At 38.6% G+C, this 23,454-nt stretch overlaps 1 pseudogene; it reads left to right on the top strand.

Moving 5' to 3' along the window:
* On the top strand, positions 12,118 to 19,528 carry LOC109231875 (annotated as a pseudogene).

Below are 23,454 nucleotides of genomic sequence, written 5' to 3'. Positions count from 1 at the left end.
TCAACTGGAAAACGCCAAAATTTCAATTTCGCCAATTCAAGCCTAAATCTACTCCGGACCTCCAAAACACATTCCGATCACGCCCCTAAGTCCCAAATCACCTCCCGAAGCTATCCGAACCATCGGAACTCACATCCGAGCTCTTTAACACTTAAGTCAACATCCAGTTGACTTTTCCAACTTAAGCTTACTCAAAAGAGACTAAGTGTCTCAAACCTTACCAAAACCTCTCCGAACCCGAACCAATCAATCCGATAACATATAATACAACTGGACAAAGCAATAAGAAGCAGAAATGGAGAAAACGAAGCGGTAACTCATGAGACGACTGGCCGGGTCGTTACAGAATATGATACATATTAGCTGTTCAAAATATGGTGCAGAATAACTTGTTACTTTATTTTGAGGATTTCCTCCTTTCCTTTTTGTAATACTTTGTAAATTTAGATTAGGTGCGGATGCATTAAATGAGTATTAATGTGACATTGTAGACATGTGAACTCCTATTGGGATGAGTATGGGTGGAAATAGTTATTTTGGAACCAATACAGAGAATGAGGTGCATAAGATTCGATAGGATCGACTAAGTTTATGGAAGATCCGTCTTCTAGCCTTAGACAGTGCAAGGCCATGAAAACTCATAGGTTGTTTGAGCAATAGTGCATTAACTTCTATCCACTAACACTGTAAAGGATTTTTTACATTAATAAGTTGCCTAAATATTATGTATGATTTTTGGATATCAACTTGGCATTTTTTTCTTTCTTTGTCAGGATTTTGGTAACAATATGTAAGCTATGATAGCTCTTAGCTAAGTTGGTGAAAGTCAAGTTTTGCTGATATTCTCTATTGAATTGACAAACACCTCAACTGTGGTTTATCAGCAAAGTATAAGAGTACTAGTCATTGTTATCGTCCAATGCTCTAATAGAACTGATATTTTTGTCATAATAAGATATGTTCGCGGTTTTGTTATAGATGAGTGTGACGTTATGCTTATACTTTGAACTGTTAATACATTGCTCCGAGTAATTCTTTGTTTATTGTGATTTGTCAACATATAGATTTGATCGTAGCTAATCTAAGGCATGGCTCAATTAACATTCATTTTCATTTCTCAAATGGTTTTACAGCTAAGTAAGAACAACTTTTCTATTTTCTTCTATTTTGTAGGAATTTGATAACAGTACAAGGTTCAATTGATTATTTTCTCTGCTCTATTTTGAGAATGATTTGCAACGATACAAAAGAGAGATGGCAAAATGATGAAGTTTGAGATGTCAGATGTACGCTTATTTCTTTAAGGATTCAAGTTATATGATGTAAGTATTTTCTCAATTACATTAATAATTAGTATATTAAAGCATAAAACTTTATGTAAACTTTATTGGTTTTGCATTTCTCTCTTTGCTTGTTGGTTAATTCTTCTTGTTTTCTTTTTGGAAATAGCGTTGAGCAGTGTGGAGCACCTATTTCCACTTTGAGGCGAAGCCTCTTCAGATCGAGGTGATTGTTAGATGGCATAAAGTTGATATGTTGCAACTATATTAATCTTTATACTCGCTTCGGGTCGTTGTAAAAAAAACCTAGTATAGATAGGAATTTATAATTTGCTCTAGAAGTTGATAGCATAACATAGTGCTGATGTAGAACAAATCTTTTTACAAAATTCACAGGTTAACGAGACACAAAGTTTGTTTCCTGTCTAACAAATATAGTATAAAATTTTGCTTCTCAATAATATAACAACTAAAAGCATAAGCGCTAGATAGATTGCTCTGAATCATTAAGTCATGTCGTTATTGTATAATCATGAAAGATATATGAAGCCGGACAACATGCAATGTCAGTGACATGGAACAACTACCATCAATCATTTTTTTTAAATTAGTTATAATTATCATCAAACATTAACCAGAAACTAGCCACAATCAGCAGATAATAATAATCAGCAACAACCTACAAAGTAATTTATGAAGTTATTCAAATAAGTCGTAACAAATTCTCATCGTAAAATCCTCTGTCCTCGAATAGAATGCACTCATGTCTGTTACTAGCATTTTATCCAAAAAGTTCTTTTCTACCCTATAGAAAATATAATAAAGAAAATGAGAGTGAAGCCATAAAATTTAAGATGTACTATTGTCATCACACATATCCAAAGATGATTATTAGAGCAGTAAGCCGATGAACAATGCTGAAACAAAATATAAGTAAAACTTTTTAACTACTTGCTTAACACTTTTTGATATATGTTAAGTGTTATACAATAGCCCTATTTATATACAATGTTTACATATACCTAAAGCCTTCTATATCAATGTGTACTGAGGGTCTATTGGAAACAACCTCTCTATCCTCACAAGGTAGGGGTAAGGTCTGCGTACATACCACCCTCTCCAGACCCTGCGGTGTAGGATAATACTGGGTATGCTATTGTTGTTGTTGTGAACACCTAATTTTTGCACTATTTTAACACCTCCTAAAGTCATTAGTGTTTTGTTATTTTAATTGTTTTTCTCAAAATCTGAGGCTTGGCTCTATTAACATTCTTTTGCTCTACAGAATTCCTCAGCTTAGCAAGTTTCATTTGATTGCATTGCTTTCAGGTTTTCTTCAAAAATATCGATGTTTGACAGAATGGAAAGCATTTGCGACCATACAAAGTCATTTCCACATGGAATGTTCTTTCAGTTTTGAGCTGAAGTTTGCGCTCTCTATTAATTTTAGTATTCAATGGCCGGAAATGAGTCCTTTGCTACTGTATTGGAAAAAATTGAGTTTACATATTAAAGCGATATAAAGATGACTTGTCATGACATGTAAACTGATAAAAAAGTTATGATTGGCAAAGAGGTACGAGTTGCAACAGATACGAGCAGAGGCATAGAAAGAGGCACGAGCGAAAGAGGCACGAGCGAGTATTCAAAAGACCCAGCGCCCGTATCTATTTAAGTCCAAGAATTAGGGGGAATGAACCTGACAGTACAGGGGAGTACAGATACAGTATTTAATGAGCCTTAAATACTAAAAACGTTAGAGAATCTGTATTGAATACGATGATTATGTAACGTAGCATTTAAAGTCTTTAATTGTCTATAATGGCCTTATCATGAAAAAGGCAAAACGCATATCTCCAAAATAGCTATAAAAGGGAGATAATGAATCAATTGTGGGGACACGAAACACTATCTGAATATACTGGTTTACTTTGCTTTTTCTGATTATTTCGTTATCATCAAAATTATTCTTTATTCTTCGATTATTAGTAACCCGAGTTCTTCTAATTATCGCTTTGACCGAAATTCCATTTTTTGGTTAAACAAATTGGTTCCGTTACCGGAAATCTGATAATCTATTTTTCTTAAAAACTTCGTTACATCAACAATCATGTCCAATGTTAACAACAACATCCAAGGAAACCAGGGAAATCAGGGAAACCAAGAAAACCATCAACTCCCAGAAGACTTACAAAATGTTAACACTCCAATCCCTTCTCCACAAAGCTCGCCTCGGCGGTCTCGAGAAGGAACTCCCTATGGGTCAAATGCAAATGCTCAAGTTAACAATGAGGAAGCCGTCAATGAAGCTTTACAAAAGTTAATCGCTCAACAGGTCAATAAAGCTCTTGAGGCCTTTGCCAGCCAGTTACCCGTTGCACCATCAACACCTGTTCCAAATACCAACACTTTGGAAAACCCTCGTTCTGGGCTTGTTAATTCAGGCAGTGACGAAATTCCCAGTGAGTCACGAGATGGAGAACCAGGTAATGTAGTCAATTCTGATTTACAAAATTTAGTTCTAACATTGCAGAAACAGCTTAAGGAGCAAAGTGACCACATAGAGCAAATACCTGGAGTACCACCTGTAATCAAAGGGATAGATATGGATAAATATTCACAGCAACCTTGGAAGCCAAGTGCTGCTCCTTTACCAATTCCAAAGAAATTCAAAATGCCTGATATTCCAAAGTACGATGGAGCAACTGATCCACGAGACCACATGACTGCATTCACAACTGGCGTAAAGGGCAATGACTTGACCAAGCAAGAAATTGAATCAGCATTAGTCAAAAAATTTGGTGAAACGCTCACTAAGGGAGCATTAACATGGTATTCTCTTTTACCCAAAAATTCTATAAATTCTTTTGCTGAGCTTGCAGATTCATTTATCAAAGCACATTTGGGAGCTCAAAAAGTAGAAAAAAGAATGGAAGATATTTTCAAAATCAAACAAGGGGACTCTGAGCTACTCAGAGAGTTCGTAGATAGGTTCCAGCGCGAAAGAATGACGTTACCGCGTGTACCAGATAATTGGGCAGCTATAGCATTCACTAGTAATTTGAACGAAAAAAGCTCAGAAGCCACGAGGCGGCTCAAGGAAAGTCTTCGTGAATTCCCAGCAACAACATGGAACGATGTTTATAACAGGTATAGCACAAAGTTAAGGATCGAGGAAGACATTATCTCGCGGTCCCAAAAAGAAGAAAAGGTAAGTTCAAGACGGACGGAATACGTAATGAGAGAAATACATGAGGGGCATTGTGGGAATCACGCAGGAGGAAGGTCATTGGTAAGAACCCTAATTAGGGCAGGTTATTATTGGCCTAAAATGGAAGAAGAAGCGGAAAGTTTCGTGGCTAAATGCGATAAATGCCAAAGGTACGATAATAATATGCATGACCCGCGGAGTTATTACATCCGGTTATTGCACCGTGGACATTTATGAAATGGGGAATGGATATCGTGGTTCCACTACCACAAGCAAAAGGACAGGTAAAATTTTTGCTCGTACTTATTGACTATTTTACTAAATGGGTAGAAGCAGGAGCATTTAAACAAGTACGGGAAAAGGAGGTCAGAGATTTCATTTGGCGAAATATCATATGTCGGTTCGGTGTACCAAAGGAAATCGTGTGTGATAATGGCCCGCAATTTATAGGCGCTCAAATCAGAGAATTTTTACAAAGCTGGCAAATTAAAAGGATTACATCCAGGCCTTACCATCCGGTAGGAAATTGACAAGCTGAGTCAACAAACAAAGTCATTATCAACAATTTAAAGAAGCGTTTAGAGGAATCCAAGGAAAATTGGCCAGAAGTGTTACCTGGTGTTTTATGGGCATATCGCACAACAACAAAAACAAGTACATGAGAAACACCATTTTCATTGGTTTATGGAGCCGAAGCTTTAATTCCAGTTGAGATAGGAGAGCCGAGTATAAGGTTCACACAGACGTCAGAAGAATCTAATGACGAGGAAATGCGTGTAAATCTTGATTTACTTGAAGGAAGAAGAGAAGTTGCATTAATAAGAATGGCAGCACAGAAACAAGTCATAGAACGATACTACAGCCGAAAAGCACGCCTCAGATTCTTCAAAATTGGGGACTTTGTTCTCAAAAAGGTTTTTCAATCTACGAAGGCAGCTAATGCGGGGAAATTAAGTCCAACATGGGAAGGACCCTATAGGATTCGTGATATTGCAGGTAAAGGAGCGTACGAGTTAGAAACAATGGATGGCAAGATACTACCTTCACATTGGAATGCTGTTCACCTGAAGAGATATTATTTCTAAGGAATACCCACGGTCAGGTATCTGTATTTTAAAATTTAATTCTTTAATTGTTAAAATTTCACTAACGATTTTAGATGATAGACAAAATGCTAACCTGTGCTAAATGATGAGTCACGACCTGCAAGGCACGTGGAATAAATTAAATTTCCCGGCCTAGGGTTATAATTATTCTGATAGAAATTCAAACGGGCTAAGCAGTCTATATCTATAATCGAATCTCCGAGTCCCGTATGTTTTTCCTTTTCAGGGAAAGGACCAAATGAGAGGAACGATCAAGTGCTCGAGGCTTCTTACTTCAGCGCTCAAACACTTGGGGGACTATACAATATACACAGGCATGTGTAAAGAAGGCAAAGAAGATTGAGAGATAATCAAAGATCAAGCCTGAAAAGTTCACTCAATGAATAAGTCAAGTATAGAGCACAGTTACGAGCCAAAGCCAAAGAAAAACCTTATCATAGTTAGGGTAAAGGCAATGTATTGAAACGGGTTACAAATAAAAACCTCGTGTTTAATTTTCTTTTTTAAATCTGTTACAAGAAAAACAGTTACGAGAAAGTTATAGATGTAATTCAAATACATGTAAAGTGTTATTCAAAACTAGACAAAGTTCAAATAAAAACTTATCAAAGTTATTTCAAGAAACATGTGTATTCCTATTTCTTTTATCGTATGATAACACCGTTATGAAGTTGAGACGTCTTCTTCATTAAGTGTCAAATATAAAAGGGCCCTCTTTTATAAAATCCATGGTTAATTTAATTATTCATGAAGTTAACAGAAGCATTTTTTGAACAGTAAAAATGCAAATTATTCTGTAAGTCCTTAGAAATAAAGGCGAGAATAAACAAAACAGAAGTTCAAAATAATAACGGGAAACTTCTTAATATTAAAAAACTTAGACTAAGTATGAACTTAGTCATAAAATTGTTTATACATGTTGCCCCATGAAAGGTCCGGGGACTTAAGTTTCCGAAACAAACCCTCAAATGAGACCAAGGGTTTTAACCACAACTTTCCAAAAAGGTACCTGAGAAAAAAAACACAAAGGAATTCAAACAGCTTAAACTTGTCACTGAGATGAGGAAGAAACTGAAATAGGTGCATCAACAGCAGCGGGTTCAGCTTGGCTTACAGCAGCGGGCTCAACTTGGCTAATAGCAGCGGGCTCAACTTGGCTTGAAGGAGTGGGGATACCCGTATCAACTTCAACATTTGCAGAAGCTTCGGCCACGGGAGAAGGAAAATCTTGGTTTTCCTGAGCCTTCTCAATAACTTCATTGATTTTAGCTAACTCAGATTCCAAGTTAAAATTCTTTTGGCTAGCTTCAACAAGGGTATCACGGCGAGAATTAAAAAACGCCCAACTCACTTCCATGGCAGACTTATCCTCAAGGATCTCATAATCTTTCTCCCAGTCAGCAATTTCATTCTTCAACTTTTCATTTTCATCCAAAGCAGATTTGTAAGAAGCTTGAAGAGAGGTATGAGAACTTTCTAAGGAACAAACCTTATCAGAAGAAGCTCGGAGGTCATCTTGGGCTTGGGTTAAACTCTGCACGAGTTCACCAGCATAAACTTCTTTTTCGCCTAAGAGAGCCTTCAGTTCTCTAATCTCTTCACTTGCTTTGGACAACTGCTCGGAGAAAAAAGTTTCAAGACGAGCCTTCTCTTTTTCTGCTTGACTTGAGGAAGCCTTTACAATTGCCAATTCTAAAGTCAAGGTCCGTACCTTCTGCTCCAAGGTACTTTACTTTCTTCCAAATAATCCACATCAATCTGAAGACTTTCATACTGCTCCTTCCAATTGAACGCCTCTAACTGATAATCACGCATTAATTGCTCTGTGAGGGTAACCCTTTTTATCATCTCTGTGCCGATGAGATTCGCCTAAGAAAGGGAAAAGGAAAGAAAATGAGAATTCTAAGGATAAAAAAAAATGACAAAGTAAAAGGAGGGGAATACCTTTAAAGAACAATGCACAATGTCATTCATCAATGTCAAGGAACTATGGCTCTCTAGCTTAGCCTTCTCAATCGGACCAATTAAGGGCTTTAGCCATACGTCCGCTTGACCTGATTTCCTTAGAAGATTACCCTCAGCGGGGACTTTAATAATCACTTGCCTCATGGCACCACTTCCACTTGAAGAGCCAACTTCTGCACGGTGGGAAAATGAAGGAGGAATTGTCGAAGGAGGAACAGTGGAAGTAGTAAAGACAGAGCAGAAACAGCCGAGATTGGCAAAGAAGGAATCACAGACACGGGAGTAACAGACACGGGAGTAGAAAAAGAAGCCAGGGGTGCTTCATCAAAAACTAGTCCTAAGCCTTCACTACCAAACCCGCTGATAAAAAGTTGCTCAACAGAATCATGAGCAGCAGCGGGAGCAACATCATCATCAGGAATTACAATCGGGGCCTCAGTAGACTCAATAAGAGGAAAAGAACTGGAAGGGGGTGCCTCTGCTTCGTCATCAGAGATAATGTGCCTACGGGCCCGTGGCCTTGTTACCAAGGAACCCCCGTCTTCTTCTTCTTCAGAGTCTTGGTCAACAACGGCTTTTCTCTTTGATGAAGAACCCGAGATTATTTCTTGGGCCCTTTCCAAAGAGATACGAGAAGCCGCGACTGCCTCAGTAGTAACTCCTCGAACAGCAAATCCTGATAGAAAGAAGGATTGAAATAAGTTCAGGGAAGAAAACAATATGTAAAATAAAGCAAAATAAAACTCTCACCATGAGTTTTTACTTTCCCTCCAAATCGCTAAGAAAGAGTTTTCCAGGATCTACTATCCATTGGTGCAATAGTCAAAAGCTTTTCTACCCAATCACGGAAATTGGGAATATCTTCCACAACTCCTATGATTGCTAGAAAAGAATAAAGTAAAATTAGAAAAATCACTAATTGAAGAAAAAGGTACGAGAGAGTTAAAAGACTCACGTGCAAAATTCCACTTCTCAGGGAAGGGAACGTTTTCCTCACCCACTAAACCAACAGTGGGAGCAGCAACAAAGCGAGCATACCAGCCATGATCTCTATCATCTTCAGGGCTAACTAAAACTCTTTTACTCCTAGCTACTAGTGTAAAAACACCATTATGGAAAAGCCTAGGGGAGTAAAGATGAATCAGATGAGAGAAAGTAAAAGGCACCTTAGCTAAATTGGTCAAATTCCTCAAACAGTCAACAGCCCTCCATATTATTGGGCCAATTTGACCTAAGCAAACGTCAAAGAAACGACAGAACTCGAGAATAACTGGGTCAATAGCAGGTCTGAATCCTAATGTGAAGGGATATGTATAGACGAAGGAAAATCCAATTAAGTAAGAAGTAATTCTTTGATTCGGATTAGGAATAATGATAGGGAAGTCATTACTCCAGTGGCACTCTCTACGAATTAAAGGAATCGAACCTCCTATAATTTGAGTCGGGTAAATATCAGCACGATCTAAAGAAGATACTTGATTTCTAAGAGACTCTCTATCGTTATAAAAAGATAGTTCCGCAGGAACTATCTCCTCTACTGTGGGTTCACGAAGAGGTTCAGAAGAATCCTTACCCCTAGAAGAAGACCTCTGTGAAAGAGAACCTCTAGTTCTAGAAGAAGGGCCAGAACCAGGTGAAGGAACAGAAGAACCACGTGCAGAAGAAGATCCTAAATTACGGAGTCTACCTCCTCTTCTGCTCCTACTGGTGGCGTTAGGGAAACTATCAACTATGGAGGCCTTTCTAGGGTTAGGGTTTGCTGAAGACATGATAATACGAGGAAGAAGCAAACAAAGATTTGAGAAATTGAATGTTCAAAAAACTTTATGTGGTAAGGACAAAGAAGAAAGTTATATTTATACTGAGAAGCAACCGTCAAAGGAAAGGGCGCAATGATGGAAGGGTCATAATGATAACTGACGCTTCGTGAGTAGTGCAGCCGTGAAAAAGCCTTAAAAAGTGCTGCAAAACCAATAAAAAGGGTGACATGTGTGAAGAACATTAAATGGAAGTGACAATTGAAGCGTCAAAACTGTCATAGCATTAATTGTGACAAAAATTTCCGCTTTAATGAAATTCCACTTCCCAAATATTCAATCGATGAATAAATGGCAAGTGGGGGGACTATCTGTATTGGAAAAAATTGAGTTTACATATTAAAGCGATATAAAGATGACATGTCATGACACGTAAATTGATCAAAAAGTTATGATTGGCAAAGAGGCACGAGTTGCAACAGATACGAGCAGAGGCATAGAAAGAGGCACGAGCGAGTATTCAAAAGACCCAACACCCGTATCTATTTAAGTTCAAGAATTAGGAGGAATGAACCTGACAGTACAGGGGAGTACAGATACAGTATTTAATGAGCCTTAAATACTAAAAACGTTAGAGAATCTGTATTGAATACGATGATTATGTAACGTAGCATTTAAAGTCTTTAATTGTCTATAATGGCCTTATCATGAAAAAGGCAAAACGCATATCTCCAAAATAGCTATAAAAGGGAGAGAATGAATCAATTGTAGGGACACGAAACACTATCTAAATATACTGGTTTACTTTGCTTTTTCTGATTATTTCGTTATCATCAAAATTATTCTTTATTCTTCGATTATCAGTAACCCGAGTTCTTCTAAAATTATCGCTTTGACCGAAATTCCAATTTTTGGTTAAACAGCTACTAGCAGCAAAAGAGAGATTGCTCGCATGGGTCGATAATGAACTCATCTAGCCAGCAAGATCATTGCTGGTACTATCAAATTTAGTGATTCTTCGGATATTGGTGCCTATTAATTTTCAGGCTTCCCTTTTCTTGTTTATTAGTACTCCCTCCATTTCAAATTAGACGAGTTATTTTTCTTTTTAGTCTGTTCCAAAATAAATGACATTTTTAAATTTGGAATTAATTCAACTTTAAGCTCTTTATTTTATTCATTTATAACCACATAAATGGAATGACCTCACAAAGCTTTTACCCCTTAAGCTGCTTTTAAGACCACAAGTTTCAACACTCTTCTTTTTTTTCTTAAACTTTGAGTCGGGTCAAACTACCTCATCTAAATTTAAACAGAGGGAATAATATTTTAGGCTGTTGTGCATCATTCTTTTCCGTCGAGAAAGTTATTCAGTCCTCTGTTCCCCTGTTTCGGGTCTCCAGTCACTTCCTATGTATATGCAGGAATTGAGATAATTTTCTCAAAAAAATTGATAGCTCCGGTAATGAACTGGTGATCTTTTACCATGCACATATATGTCATCCGGATTTTTATTGTCTTTGGAAATTCATCTTAATACTAATTCATGTATTCTTGCTACTTTTCATTTTACTTGAAGATTCTTAGTTCATGTATTGCTTAAACTTTCATCTCAATAACAATTTATGTATTCTTGTTCTTTCCCTTCTTTAGTGAGTTGAGCAACGAGGAGATGCTTTAGAGTAATGTACATGTTCACTCTTGAATGCAGAGTTATAATAGAATTCAAAGGAGAACGAGACACAAAGTTTGTTTCCTATCTAACAAAAATAAAAATTTGCTTACCAATAATTTAACAACTAAAAGCATAAGCACTGGATAGATTGCTCTGATCTCATAGTCAGGATTTTGGTAACAATATGTAAGCTATTACAGCTTTTACCTCGCGCCCAGGCTCGCTAGACGAGGAAATTTTGAGCAAACTTTTCTACAAGAGTTTCTTCCTCTGTCGAAATTAGAAAATCAATAAAAAGGACTAGTCATGGTGCCTATTAATTTTTATCAAGGTATGTGATTCTATGAATAATGGTGCCTATTAATTTTTAAAGCTTTTCTTTCCCTATTTATTAGTAGGAATTGTTTTCTTTGCTAATCTTTTGGACAAATGTGCATCATATTTTCCTCCGTCAGGAGAGTTATTCATTTTCTTCTCCTGTTTCTATTCTCCTATATGTATGTTTTTGGCAATCCCTTGTAGAAGAACTGCATAAAGAAAATCCAGCTTTTCCAGGTAATCTTTTTTATTAAACTAGTAATATATTTATTTTCAAATCTTCTTTTACGTTATTTAGAGCTCTAATAGTAAGGAGGTTGCAATAATTTCCAAGTGATCCTGCTCATACTTTTCTTCTATAAATTTCGGTACCGCTTACAAAAATTCTTGCGTACGCCCCTGACCGTAAGCACAGTGGCAACGGGATTTCCAAGAAGCCGTCCGGCCAGCCCGGGTCAGCATAGAAGGAGGGGATGTCCCTAATAATTAAGTAGTTGGGGTGTTATGTTATTCTCAGAAGGACATATTTTATTTTGTGTCTCACACAACTTACACTAGTTGTGTGAGGTCTCTTTTTATCTCACATATTTGTAGACCCATATCTTACACATCTGGATCCACACAATTCTGGGACAGTAAATAATATTCCCAACAATTTTGCTGAGCAACGCAATGATGAGACAGGGCAAGGTAGGTGAAGACTATGAATTTTAATTTATCAGTTATGACGAGGCGTACAGGTCAGAACATGTAATTTTCTTCCAGTTTTCTAGTATTAAAAATACAAAGTCAGTGCTACTTGATGTGTTAACTATTAGTAATTAAAATACAAAGTCAACGTAGACAATTTCTAGAATGTAGAGTGTAGAGTTTTATCAGAATTTCAGCAATAATGTAAGAGTTAGTCTTTCTTTTCGAAAAGAAAGAAAGAGAGAGGTATAAGGTCTTCTAAGAAGCACAAGTTATTACTTTTGCTAAAGCATATACTTTGAGCATTCTTGTTTGCATATTGCTCTTAGCATTCAACAGGTAAAACTAAGAGTATTTTTAGATAGAATTATTAATCTTCTGCAAGTTCTTGATCATTTTGTGATTTTCTTGTTTTGCTCTGCAGCTTTCAGAAATGGAGATTGGCTTAGCAGTTGGTGGTGCATTTCTATCTTCAGCTTTGAATGTTCTCTTTGATAGGCTTGCTCCTCGGGGCGAGCTGCTGAAGATGTTTCAGAGGGGCAAGCATGATGTTCAACTCTTAGAGAAGTTGAGGCTGACTTTGCTTGGTCTTCAAGCTGTGCTAAGTGATGCAGAGAATAAGCAGGCATCAAATCGATACGTCAACCAGTGGCTTAATGAACTTCGGGATGCTGTGGATAGTGCTGAAAGCTTAATGGAAGAAATCAATTATGAAGTTCTGAGAGTTAAGGTGGAAAGTCAGCATCAAAATTATGCAGAAACGAGCAACCAGCAAGTAAGTGGTCTCAACTTGTGCTTAAGTGATGAATTTTTTCTTAGCATAAAACAAAAGTTGGAAAAGACCATTAAAACATTGGAGGAGTTGCAAAACCAAATTGGTTGTCTCGATCTAACAAAGAATCTTGTTTTGGATAAACAAGAAACTAGAGTACCTACAACATCTTTGGTTGATGAATCTGATATACTTGGTAGGCAGAATGAAATCGCGATATTGGTTGACCATTTATTGTCTGTTGATGCCGATGGAAAAACGTATAGTGTAATTCCTATTGTTGGAATGGCGGGGGTTGGCAAGACAACACTTGCTAAAATTGTGTATCATAGTGAGAAGTTGAAAGATCATTTTGATTTGAAAGCTTGGTTCTGTGTGTCTGAACCTTATGATGCTTCTAGAATAACAAAAGGATTACTTGAAGAAATTGGTTCATCCAACTTGATGGTTGAAAACAATGTTAATCAGCTTCAAATCAAATTGAAGGAAAGCATAAAAGGAAAAAAGTGTCTTATTGTTTTAGATGATATTTGGAATGACAACTACATTGAGTGGGATGACTTGAGAATTCCTTTTGCACAAGGAGAAATTGGAAGTAAGATCATTGTGACGACACGTAAGGAAAGTGTTGCCAAGACGATGGGTAATGAGCAAATTAGCATGGATACTTTGTCTAGTGATGTCTCTTGGTCTTTATTCAAAAGACATGCATTTGACAACATGGATCCTAATGAACATCCAGAACTTGAAGAGGTAGGAAAACAAATCGCAGCTAAGTGTAAAGGTTTACCCTTAGCACTAAAGACACTTGCTGGTTTGTTACGGTCCAAATCAGAGATTGAAGAGTGGAGACACATTTTGAGAAGTGAAATATGGGAGCTGCCAGACAATGACATATTACCAGCGTTGATGTTGAGCTACAATGATCTTCCCGTGCATTTGAAGCAATGCTTTTCCTATTGTGCAATATTTCCCAAAGATTATCCATTTGGAAAAGAACAAGTCATTCAGTTGTAGATTGCTAATGGTCTAGTACACGGGCTGCAATAAAATGAAACAATTGAAGATGTCGGCAACCTATTCTTTCTCGAGTTGCAATCAAGATCACTTTTCGAAAGGGTCCCAATTTCTTCTAAAAATAACGTAGAGGAATTCTTAATGCATGACCTTGTGAATGATTTGGCCCAAATCGCTTCGTCAAAACTTTGTCTCAGATTGGAAGAGAACCAAGAGTGATATGTTGGAACGAAGTCGACACCTATCATATCCAATGGGATATGGTGACTTTGAGAAATTGAAACCCCTCAACAAATTGGACCAGCTGAGAACATTGCTTCCTATCAATATCAAGCTCTATGGAATATTTCGTTTAAGCAAGAGGATGTTGCATAATATATTGTCAAGACTAACATCGTTAAGGGCACTCTCATTGTCTGGTTATGATATCAAAGAGTTACTGAATGATTTGTTCATCAAGTTAAAACTCCTAAGATTTTTGGACCTTTCTTGGACAAAGATAAAGCAATTACCACTTTCAACTTGTGTACTCTATAACTTAAAGACACTTCTCTTTTCATATCGTCAAAATCTTGTAGAGTTACCAATGCAAATGATAAATTGATCAACTTGCGTCACCTTGACATTAGCGACAGTTCTTGCTTGATGCCGCTACATTTGAGCAAGTTAAAAAGCCTCTATGTGTTATTGGGAGCCAAATTTCTTCTAGGTGATCACAGTGGTTCGTGAATGGAAGATTTGGGTGAACTGCATAACTTGTATGGATCTCTATCAATTCGACAGTCAGAAAATATGGCTGATAGAAGCGAAGTTTTGAAGGCAAACCTGAGAGGAAAGGAACATATTGAAAAGTTATCACTGGAGTGGAGTGTAAGTACTGCGGACAGTTCACAAAATGAAAGAGACATACTTGGTGAGCTACATCCAAATCCAAACATAAAAGAACTCGAGATCAACGGATATAGAGGGACAAACTTTCCAAATTGGCTAGCTGATCATTCATTTTCGGAGCTGGTGGAATTGTCTCTTAGTAATTGCAACGACTGTTATTCATTGCCAGCATTAGGCCAACTTCCTTCTCTGAAATTCCTTACCATTAGAGGGATGCATCGAATAACAGAGGTGACTGACGAATTCTATGGTAGTTCGTCCTCCAAAAAGCCTTTTAACTCTCTTGAGCGACTTGAGTTTTACGAGATGCTGGAGTGGAAGCAGTGGCACGTACTAGGGAATGGAGAAGAGTTTCCTACACTTCAGGATCTTTCAATTGTTAATTGCCCCAGGTTGATTGGAAAGTTGCCTGAAAATCTTTGTTCTCTGACAAGTTTGAGAATTTCATATTGTCCGGAACTCAATCTGGAGACACCTATCCAACTTTCAAGTTTAAAAAGGTTTGAAGTTGAAGGTTCTCCTAAGGTTGGAGTTCTTTTTGATGATGCGGTAATAATCTCCAAACTCTTCCAAAATCAGCACTGCCCTCCTCCCTCTCAAAGCTGGTCATCCAGTGTTGCCCTAAACTCAAATCTCTTCCAGTAAAAGGGATGCCCTCTTCCATCTCTAAACTAGATATTTCTGACTGCCCATTGCTCAAACCACTCCTAGAATTTGAGAAGGGGGATTACTGGCCAAATATTGCTCATATTCCCACCATAAGAGTCGATTGGAAATACCTGTGATGATTAAAATGAAGGTGTTCTAACATATGTAAGTTATTCTTTTTCTTTTTTTCTTTTCAAGTAGCTTTTTATTTTGCGCTACTTCTCTTTGCTTTTCTGTTAATTATTTTCCTTTGTTAAAAATCTTGTTGAGCAGTGTGAAGAGGTTATTGCCACTATGAAACAGAGGAAGCATCTTCAGATTGGGATGAATTGAATGTTAGACGACAAAAAGAAAAGGTGATAAAATCCTTATATTTGCCCTGATACATTGTAAAAATGATTTGGTAGGAATTCACATATTTGTACGTTGATAGCTTAATATAATATTAATGAACTAGTAATCTGTTACCACACGCATATATCTCAGCCATATGTTTATTGTCTTCCAAAATTCATCTCATCAATTGCAATTCATGTATTCTTGTTATATACCTCACTCTTCATCTTACTTGATTTTTCTTAGTTCATGTATTGCTTGAACTCTCATCTCTATAGAAATTCATATATTCTTGTTCTTTCCCTTTTTCAGTGAGTTGAGCAAGGAGTAGGTGGCTTAGAGTAATGCACACTTCCACCATTGAATGCGAAGCTCTAATAGAATTCAAGGGTATACGCGACATAAAGTTTGTCTCCTATGTATAAAAAATAGAAAATGAAAGTTGGTTCTCCTAAGCTTGGAGTTCTTTTTAATAACTTTTTATGTTCCAATTTCAGAGAATGAAGTTTTATCATCTCTTTCTGAGCATAGATTATACTTACCATGATGAGCTCCATCGGCTACCAACAGTAGATCTTAGGTCCCTTCCGGTCCACTTCTCAAAGGGGAAATACTGGCTAGAAATTGCTCAAATTTCCAGCATATGAATTGATGAGGAATGCATGTAACAATTAAATCAAATGGTGCTGTGATAAATGTAAGTTGTTCTCTCCATTAGTAGTCGGTTTTCAATTTTTTACTACTTAGCTTTGCTTGCGTGTTAATTCCTTTTATTCGTTATATCTTGTTGAGCAGTGTTTAGAGTCTATTTGCACTGTGAAGCAGAGGAAGCATCTTTGCTCGAAATGAAATTTAAGGTTAGCTGTCAAAAGAGTTACTTAAATGTTGCAACTACAGAAATCTTTATGCATTATGACAAAAACTTATTATAAATAGGATTTAATATTGTATTCATTTCAATAGAAATTCATGTATTCTTGTTCTTTCCCTTTTTCAGTGAGTTGAGCAAGGAGGAGGTGGTATGCTGACTGAAGTTCTGTCTTCTTATTAACATAATCTATTTTTTCAGTTAGCTTGCCTGCGATATCCTTTCCCTGGTAACTGGATGTACTGCAAAGAAGAAGCAAAGGTTCTAATACAACTAGTCAGATACTAAGTTGCTCGGACACGGGTACGGGTGTCCGACACGGGTGTGGATCCAGAGGTCGGATCCTTCAAAATGTAAATTCTAAGACTCGGGGATACGGATCCTAGTATGGATACAGGTGGGGATCCGGTAAAAATAATAAAAAAACATATAAAAAATTTTGTGAAATGCTTAAGTATAGCTTGTAAAGTGTGGATTTCTTTTTTATTCTCAAGTTGTAGATAAGAAAGGATTGATCTTTAGATAATGTATGCTATTTTCTTCAAATTTATCCTAATTTTGGTTTTAATTTCGGGAACCAAATTGTATTTTGTCTTGAATTCTTCGCCCGTCGTGGTCAAAGTACCCAAAATTATTTTGACCATATCCGGTACGGATCCCATACCCACACCCATACTAGTATCATGTCGACATGGGTACGGCACCTAAATTGCCATGTCGGAGCAACATAGGTCAGATATATGCAGAAGATAAAAGGTCCAGATAAAGGCAAGATACAACTAATAAATGCTGACTGAAGTTCTATCCTCACTTTCTCAGTAAGGTAGCCAAATTGATAAGATTTTCAATGTCTGCTTCAGTTATTCAAGCACGTGTTATATCAAAATGATTTCAAGCTGATGCGACTGCATTTGATAGCAAATACCAAGATTTTATCGGTATAGCACAATAGTTATAAACATCAGTTTTTTGTTTTGAATATTCAGAGGTTTGGACTGAAGATATAAACATTACGTTATATCCTGCACATATATGTCAGCCAGATGTGCAAAGTCATTTTGAAATATGAGTCAAATCTTACTTGACAATTTTTTTAGTCCAAGTATTGCTTGAAGTTTCACCTCAACAGAAATTTATGTTATTTTTTGTTGTTTCTCATTTTACAGTGGTTATGGAGTAATGCAAATGTTATATCTTCACCTTTGATTTTTCTACTGGCAGTTCAAAGGAATACGAAACAGAAAGTTTGTATTCCATAATTTAACATCTAAAAGTATCAGCATAATGTTAGTGCTATTTTGTATGATTATCTGATCTCATCTTAACGATCGTTTTTCTTTCTTTGGTGATCAGATGTTGTTGCTTAACATGGGAAGGAAAAGCTGGGCAGAGAGTTGTCAAGGTTCAGTCTTAATTATGTGAAAATGCCCCTCTCAACGTCATGGACACATGGTGAACGCGCGTTTGTGTACTTCAGTAATTACATATTGAAAATATATTGAACAAAAGCAAATATAAATTTTTTAAATATCTAGCTTTTATTTCCTTGAGGATAGCTCATCCAATAGAAAAGTGTTTGATACTGTGTTTGTTTATGCATATATAAAACCAAGAGTAGAAACCAAAAACCTGGCCAATCTGTAGTTTGTTTGTAATTGTTGTAGTCAATGCACACTTGGTGAATTGGCGAAATCTGGTGCATATCCTCGCCTACACTCAGATTGTATCGGATCGCTGTAAAGTGGTGGCCATCTCTGTACCATCATCTGCCCTGGGACACAAGGAGAGTTTCCCTTCTCCATCCCTTTAGTATGCATCTATGTGACTGGCACAGCATTTGGATTGCTGGTCACCTTATCTGGTATGCCACCTTAAGTTCTATCCTGTTATTAACATAAGCTATTTTGTCACTAAACTCGCCTTTAATATCCTTTCCATGTACTTCTCCTTGTTTGCTTACTAGTTATTTTTTCCCAAATCTTATATGCAGAAGAAGAACCTATTATGAGAATATCAGGATGACATCTAATTCAAGCTCAAATGCAAGGTCATCCAACAAGCAACATCTCAGTTCATGGATGCAAAGATGTTAATATCAACCAAGCCACATCTTCACTCAGGGTGGGCAGTGGATCAAGCTATTCTCGCCGAAGAGGAACACCTTGTCATCATTCCTCTTGGCCATGATTGGGATGATACTTGCATGCAGGTACACTACCATATTTTTTATTACCCTGAAATTTAACCATTTGAATATATAAATTGTCAATTTCTTGATTTTTTTTAATAGTACGAAATTTGGTGGGAAATTATTAGTTAAAAGAAGAATCTTTGGATATAATATGGAGGATTCATATAGTCAGACCCAATTAGTTCTTAAACACAGATGAATAAGGATCAAGCTTAGGTAATGTCAATGACCACCTGGATCTACCAGCAAGTTTTGGTTTTCTTTCCACAAAGCTAGGATGAATCAAGTTAACCTTTATACTCTTCAAACTTTCGGGCATTTAACACATTTGGCCGACCGGTTGAGAATAATTACAACTGCTGGCCAAATATGCAAAAAATATGCACTAATTCTATATAAAATATGTACATGAATTATTAATATACAAAAAAATATACATTTCCCGGCAGCTATACAGTATAGGTTTCCCAAAACTTTTCCAAGTCCAATTAGCTTCATCTTACCCTCCTCAGAAGAGCAAATGGTAGCGCAAATGCTGGCACTGTTTCACTTCCTACAACTTTGTTTTCTACTACTGTCGATGATCAGAGATTCTCGCACAGTCATTGAAGACTGATGTTGCTACTGTTCAGAAGATCGAGGCTGGTCTCTCATCCTAGGATCTCATTGTTGCTCGTCGAATTTCTAAATAAAACTTTACCTCGGAATTCAGTACTCATGTGCAAAAAAGATTCATATGTAATGTTTTCATTCTTTATTGTTTGTTGGTAATCTTATCATTATGATATTGGCTGTTCATTTTCTATTCATTTGTCTTTACAAGTTTCCTATTAATATGCAACTTTTAGTCTGCTGTCTAAATCCAAGGAGGTTATAAGAGTTGACCAAACAGCCACTCATTCTTATTTTTCCTTGTGTCCAACCAAAAGAAAAAGAAAAAAACATTTCCCTTTTTCCTTTATTTCTATTAGGCCTTTCTCCTCTGGCTACATTTCGCCAACGGAAAGCAAGAGACGATATAATATGAGTTAGAATAGGATCCATAAGTAGGAATGTATGGGTCAGAATCCGACTCCACAATAATTAACGGGGTTAATTCCATCTTAAGCTAATTCACGGCTAGTAGGTGGTACATCCATTCAAAGTCAACAACTTTTGACCCCCGTCTGGTTCATTCAAATGGGCGACAGCCCATCCGTCGTCACGAAGGTGCCGTCCCCATGTGGGGTACGGCCACCCGCTGCCAGCTCACGCACCTCATAACTATAAATATCAAGGAAGGAAACCACAAAAAGGGGGCTTGGGGGCCACTACTCAAAAGGAAGAGAAAAAATACACAATGATACCCACATTATGGGAAAAGGGAACACCATTGTAAGGCTCTGAACCTCTTCATGGAGAGGCAGACCAAATCAATACTGTCAATAAAGGCTTTTAATGTTTCTCCTCTTAATTCTGAGTACTTATTTTCGCATTCTTCATTTGGTCCAATGGATTATTACGGTTTGCTATGATTTTCCCGCGATTTAATTATATTGTTTTATACTCGTAAGATATATGATAACTTTTGAGCAAACAATTTGGCGCCGTCTGTGGGGATTTCTTAGCAAAATCTCGTAGTTCTTCCTTGGACCAAACAGAAAGAAACGCCAGAAAAGAAAAAAGAAAAGCAGCCCAGCTCAGACAAGCCAAAGCGGCAAATCAAATGAGGGAAACTCGAAGATCTCTAATGAAGATCTAAGCCTTCCATCTTTCTCTCTCTAACCAAGCAAAACAAAAAACAAAAAGAGGAAGCCCCTCCCAAGGGGGAAGCCCGATAAGGCATCTCCCGCATCCTTGACACGGGCCCCGGCCTAAAATCGGTATGGAGACATCCAGATCGGGGAAGACCACATATGAGTTGCTCAAGGTCCTGAATCAAAACCGAGCTTCAACACTCAAAGTTCAACAATAGTTGAACAGGGACTCAGGCTACGCGCCTTCGCCAGAAAGTTCAACTACGGTTGAACCAGGGCTCAGGCTGCGCGCCTTCGCCATCAAATTTAACAAAGTTCATCCACAGTTGAACTGGGACTCAGGCTACGCGCCTTCGCCATCAAATTTAACAAAGTTCAACCACAGTTGAACTGGGACTCAGGCTGCGCGCCTTCGCAATCAAATTTAACAAAGTTCAACCACAGTTGAACCGGGACTCAGGCTATGCGCCTTCGCCATCAAATTTAACAAAGTTCAACCACAGTTGAACTGGGACTCAGGCTACGCGCCTTCGCCATCAAATTTAACATAGTTCAACCACAGTTGAATTAAGACTCAGGCTATGCGCCTTCGCCATCAAAATTAACAAAGTTCAACTACGGTTGAACCAAGACTCAGGCTATGCGCCTTCGCCAACAAAATTAATAAAGTTCAACTACGGTTGAACCAAGATTCAGGCTATGCGCCTTCGCCAACAAAATTAAGAAAGTTCAACTACAGTTGAACTGGGACTCAGGCTACGCGCCTTCGCCAACAAAATTAAGAAAGTTCAACTACAGTTGAACTGGGACTCAGGCTATGCGCCTTCGCCATCAAATTTAACAAAGTTCAACCATAGTTGAACTGGGACTCAGGCTACGCGCCTTCCCATCAAATTTAACAAAGTTCAACCACAGTTGAAGTGGGACTCAGGCTGCACGCCTTCGCCATCAAATTTAACAAAGTTTGACCACAGTTGAACTGAGACTCAGGCTATGCGCCTTCGCCATCAAATTTAACAAAGTTCAACCACAGTTGAACCAAGATTCAGGCTATGCGCCTTCGCCAAGAAAATTAAGAAAGTTCAACTACATTTGAACTGGGACTCAAGCAACGCGCCTTCGCCAACAAAATTAAGAAAGTTCAACTACAATTGAACTGGGACTCAGGCTACGCGCCTTTGCCATCAAATTTAACAAACTTCAACCACAGTTGAACTGGGACTCAGGCTACGCGCCAGCCTTCGCCATCAAATTTAACAAAGTTCAACCACAGTTGAACTGGGACTCAGGCTGCGCGCCTTCGCCATCAAATTTAACAAAGTTTGACCACAGTTGACTAGGACTCAGGCTATGCACCTTCGCCATCAAATTTAACAAAGTTCAACCACAGTTGAATTAAGACTCAGGCTATGCGCCTTCGCCATCAAAATTAACAAAGTTCAACTACGGTTGAACTGAGACTCAGGCTATGCGCCTTCGCCAACAAAATTAAGAAAGTTCAACTACAGCTGAACTGGGACTCAGGCCACGCGCCCTCTCCAGTAAGTTCAACTACGGTTGAACCAAGACTCAGGCTACGCGCCTTCGCCAACAAAATTAAGAAAGTTCAACTACAGTTAAACTGGGACTCAGTCCGTGCGCCTTCGCCAGTAAGTTCAACTACGGCTAAAAATCAGGGCTCAGAATACGCACCTTCGCCCTTAAAATCAAGACCAGGCGCCTTTGCCAACAAGCCCGATCTCTCTTGAACCGCAAAATCAAACGCCTTCAGCCTCGAATCTAATGAATTCAATTACGGTCGAGCCGAGAATCGAGCCGAGCGTCTTTATAATTGAATTCGGCAAAATCCAGTTTATAACAAATCGAGACGCAAGTTAGGCGCCCTTGCTACTTAGGTAAGCGCTCCCAACTCGAACTAGGATTAGGGGCACACAGAGTCCGGCCCCGGTCGAACTACAAGGTCGCGCCTTCTATTGTCACGGCCGGTAATTCGACCACGCCCGAACTGGGACTGAGGCTAAGTGTCATTATCACTAGGCTACGGCTCCGACTCACTCGCCCCGAGTCGAAGAAGAGGAGTCGTCAAACAATCAACCAAAAACCTACATGCCTACCAGAGTCTGACTCAAAGGCAAATTACCCCTTCGAACGCATGCAGAAAAATCTTAAAGGAGACAAAGAGGGGATACGAAACAAATATAAAGCGAACAATGGAAAGGAGATCTCATTTATCAATGAAGTTTATTGCGGGTCATCCCCGCTTACACCCGGCTAAGGCCGGTCAATGAAACAATTAAAAAAAAAAAACAAGAAATGCCTAAATGCCAAATGGCAAACAAGACAAGAAAATGTATAACATCTTTTTCATTCAGCGCCCTCCGCGCCACCGTCTGCACCATCATCGACCTCTGGCGTCGCCGCGTCATAGCCACAGCTGGTACGAGCTTCACGAGCCTTTTGACGCACTCCTTCGAAAGTAGCTTCGGTCACGATGCCGGCCTCCCACAAACACTTGTATACATCACGTTGGGCCTCGGCATAGGTCCAGAGCTCGCGAGCCTGGCTGGATGAAGCGGCCTGGTCCCTTATGCGCCGATTCTCCTCCTCTAAGGCCATGATCCGGTCCGCCATAACTTGGGCATTCTGCTCGAAGACACCGATCCGCTCCTCAAGGTTCGCCTCTCTACAGGACGCAGCCGTCCTCTCCGACTCCTGCTCAGATTCGTGCACACGGATGACCTCCTGCAGCACCCCCGCTCTCTACGAGGCATCCCTCACCTGAAGCCTCAGAGCGGCAACCTCACCCTCCAGCGAAGTCGCTTTCCCGCTCCATGCCGCCTCGACCGCCGCCACCTTAGCCCGGCTCTGGCGTTCATATTCAGCTGCGTCCCTCTTGCTCGTCTCAAGCTCCTCGTCCTTCTGACGGAGCTGCTTCTCGAGATCACTCATCCTAGCAAGTGCCCGCTGCATCTGAAGTTCCCGTCTCGCCAGTT

Source organism: Nicotiana attenuata, chromosome 1, assembly GCF_001879085.1.
Source record: "Nicotiana attenuata strain UT chromosome 1, NIATTr2, whole genome shotgun sequence".
NCBI classification, from domain to species: domain Eukaryota; kingdom Viridiplantae; phylum Streptophyta; class Magnoliopsida; order Solanales; family Solanaceae; genus Nicotiana; species Nicotiana attenuata.
This window is presented reverse-complemented; position numbering and strand designations above follow the sequence as displayed.